Source organism: Epinephelus moara, chromosome 13, assembly GCF_006386435.1.
Source record: "Epinephelus moara isolate mb chromosome 13, YSFRI_EMoa_1.0, whole genome shotgun sequence".
Lineage (NCBI taxonomy): Eukaryota > Metazoa > Chordata > Actinopteri > Perciformes > Serranidae > Epinephelus > Epinephelus moara.
Window position 1 is genome coordinate 34,161,738 of NC_065518.1, and position 3,632 is coordinate 34,165,369.

The following is a 3,632-nucleotide window of genomic DNA, read 5'->3' on the forward strand; positions in this document are numbered from 1 at the left end:
GCAAGGTGTCTTCCATTGAGAGAAACACTTGTGCAAAGCGTTGAAAGTGTCAACAGAATGCCTGAACAGGGACTTGAACCCTGGACCCTCAGATTAAAAGTCTGATGCTCTACCGTCTGAGCTATCCAGGCTCTGAGAAGGGCATCTTTTATTACAAAAAACATCTGCAAAGATCAGATTGTGACCATTGCGTAAGACATCATGTCTTACTAGGGAACACATCTGAAGAGCAGAGACAGGATTTCATATTGACTTTGAAGACCCATATGTGTTGGTTATATTACTTTCACACTTTAAAGAGTTGGAAAAAAACCCCATCTTGACCAGTTTGAGTGCAACACTAAATTTACCTTTAAAGAACGTTGAATACTCAGCAATTTTTCGTGAACCTCTGTCAGATATGAAGCCAATGAATAGGCACAATCATTTCTACACTCAACTTGTGTCAGGCTGGTTCTGAGTTTTGCAGACCGCAGCTGCTCCAAATTGTTGAAGTCAAGGGTGATGTACAAGCCTTGCACACCAGGGGAATAGTTGCCAAGTTTTCATGTACACAGTCTTGGATATGCTCTTTGCTATGACTTTCAATTGTGCCACTTCACAGGAGCAGCAGAGGGAATGCATCCCAATGCAAGTTCACACATGAATATGGCACATTAACTTACACATGTGTGGTTTCTGTAAATAGAGAATGCTGGACTGTCTTGCCGAAACCCAGGATCGAGCTGGGGGCCTTCGGATCTTCAGTCTAACACTCTCCGAGCTGAGCTATTTCAGCTCTCAGTGCACACAGTGAGTGCTGTTACAATACATTTTATCTGCCACCTAGGTACTACCGTCAAAATTTGCAACTCCTCCAGCAAGTCACCAATAAACTTTGAATGGTTGGACGAAAAGGAAAGGTGCCATAACAGTGCAAAACCATCCATTCCATTCGTCAACATCTGATGATTGCAAAGAGGCTTTTTTACACTCAATTGTCATGGACATTGCAAGGGAAGCTTTGCAAATTTTCTTAGATGCATGAATGGAAAGAGCTGTTCTGCTACTGGTCAAGTGTTGGGTTTGAAGTCAACAGCATTATTGCAAGGTGTCTTCCATTGAGAGAAACACTTGTGGGAAGTGTTGAAAGTGTCAACAGAACGCCTGAACAGGGACTTGAACCCTGGACCCTCAGATTAAAAGTCTGATGCTCTACCGTCTGAGCTACCCAGGCTCTGAGGGGTGCCCTTTTTCTTACAAAAAACATCTGCAAAGATCAGATTGTGGCCATTGCGTAAGACATCATGTCTTACTAGGGAACACATCTGAAGAGTAGAGACAGGATTTCATATTGACTTTGAAGAACCACATGTGTTGGTTATATTACTTTCACACTTGAAAGAGTTGAAAAAAAAACCCCCATCTTGACCAGTTTGAGTGCAACACTAAATTTACCTTTAAAGATCATTGAATAATCAGCAATTTTCCATGAACCTCTGTCAGATATGAAGCCAATGAATAGGCACAATCATTTCTACAATCAACTTGTGTCAGGCTGGTTCTGAGTTTTGCAGATCACAGCTGCTCCAAATTGTTGAAGTCAAGGGTGATGTACAAGCCTTGCACACCAGCGGAATAGTTGCCAAGTTTTCATGTACACAGTCTTGGATATGCTCTTTGCTATAACTTTCAATTGTGCCACAGGAGCAGGAGAGGGAATGCATCCCAATGCAAGTACACACATGAATATGGCACATTAACTTACACATGTGTGGTTTCTGTAAATAGAGAACACTGGCCGCTCTTGCCGAAACCCCGGATTGACGGGGGGGGGGGGGTATCTCGGCATGCTACACGTGTGTACCACTGTTTGTGCATGTTGCTGAAATGTGGCTTTGCATGTGGCTGCTCTTGAATCTCATGTCACTTGTTCAGGCCTAGACTATTAAGCAGGATGTGACGTTTCAGGCAGATTGAATGAAGTACACTTAAGTTAATGCCAATTGTTGTCTTTTGGCGAAACATTGGCCTTCGCCCCGCATTCATTGCAATGCCGTTTGATGAAATCTCACAGTTTCCGCAATGAAGCATCACCAAGGTCTTCTGGCTTTTTTGACCAAGTTTGAGGTGTATCTGCTCAACTTTGTAGGAGATGTACATCAAAGAATAAAACATGTAATTTCCTGTTACCTGTCGGGGGCGCTAAAACTATCACTTATTGGCATGTAGATGTGTTTCGGGCAGGATTGTCATCAATCCTGTGAAGTTTGGGGTAGACTAGATCATGTATGCATAAGTTATTAACCACTTCCTGTTTTGTGGCGACACCCGTAAGTTTGACACCTTGCCACGGTCACATGGTTTGACGAAAACCTCAAGCTTGTAATAACTTCTCTTCTTCAAGGTCTTGCAGTGGGTCAGACCAAGTGGCCAAAAATGCACAAAAATTGTACATTAAATTCAAAATGGCCGACTTCCTGTTTGGTTTAGAGAATGGGACTAAGAGGCTTTTTGTATGTCTTGGGATGTTACATGTGCCTACCAAGTTTCATATATGTCGGTCAAATCAGCTTTGGGGACACAACACTTAAAATATCAAATTTTTCGCCAGATGTGATATATGTGCAAAGTTTCATGAGTTTTTGAGTATGTTAAGCCTCCTAAAAAGGCAATTCATTTGGAGGAAGAAGATTGATAAAAGTTCCTTGGATTTCAATAGGGTCCTCGCGCCGCTTGGTGCTCAGGCTCCAACTGTGGTTTAATGTGAAGACTGGACAGTCATCAAAAATGCTCGCATGTGTAGCATACCATCATATCAGGTAAGGTAACAAGTATTTACTGTTGTAGGGATTAATAACATTATGTGCATAAGGGTGATCATGTCCACCTAATCAGAAATTGGGGAGGTGTTAAGAGGAATATTGCATTTCTCCGTCATGCTACCTTTTTAGTTAGCTTTGATAGCAATACAAAACAGAGGAAACAAGTCAAGTCACCCTTCTTTGTAAGATTGGCATAGTAATCAACGCCAAAGCTGGCCATCCCACCTTCAGCAATAATGTCAAATCATCTCACTGAGTGAGAGCATATGGGTCGGCCAGTCTGGTCCTGTTGGTCGGTGTTTACTTATTCAAGTAAAACTCGTGGTCCTAGAGAGTGAGTGACCTGGGGTCCGTTTCACAAAGCAGGTTCAACAAACTCTGAGTCTAATCCTGAACTCTGAGTTGATCTACTCTGAGATAGGAAACTCTGAGTTTCCGGTTCCAGAACAGCTGATTTGAATCAGTTTAATCAACTCGGAGTCGTTTCACCTGGAGTTAAGCGCGTGCACCACAACTATAAAAAGCCAGCATCAATGGAGCCCGATTCGACGAGTCACCATGGCAATGGGGAAGAGTAGGGCTGCGTTTTTCACCCCACTAGAATTAGAAATCTTAATGCGCTCATACGGCGAGTTTGCACACGTTTTCAAAAAGAAGTGCAACACCGCTACAGCTGCAAAAGAGAGAGAGACGGCGTGGGAGAACATTGCTGCTCGGGTCAATGCGTAAGTTTAAATGTAGTCCTTTGCAATCACAATAATATTACAGGGGAAAACTGCTTGAATGGTAGCCTATTAATTTATTTCATTTAGGTGCAATCCCGAGGGG

At 42.7% G+C, this 3,632-nt stretch overlaps 2 non-coding genes across 2 annotated transcripts; both read right to left on the bottom strand.

Annotated features, from left to right (window-relative positions):
- Nucleotides 1–58: 58 nt before the first annotated feature.
- On the bottom strand, nucleotides 59–131 carry trnak-uuu (transfer RNA lysine (anticodon UUU)). The gene has a single exon. It is a non-coding gene; the product is annotated as a tRNA-Lys (tRNA).
- A 1,012-nt stretch (nucleotides 132–1,143) lies between these two features.
- trnak-uuu (transfer RNA lysine (anticodon UUU)) lies at nucleotides 1,144–1,216 on the bottom strand. Its single transcript has one exon. It is a non-coding gene; the product is annotated as a tRNA-Lys (tRNA).
- Between the last annotated feature and the right edge of the window lie 2,416 nt (nucleotides 1,217–3,632).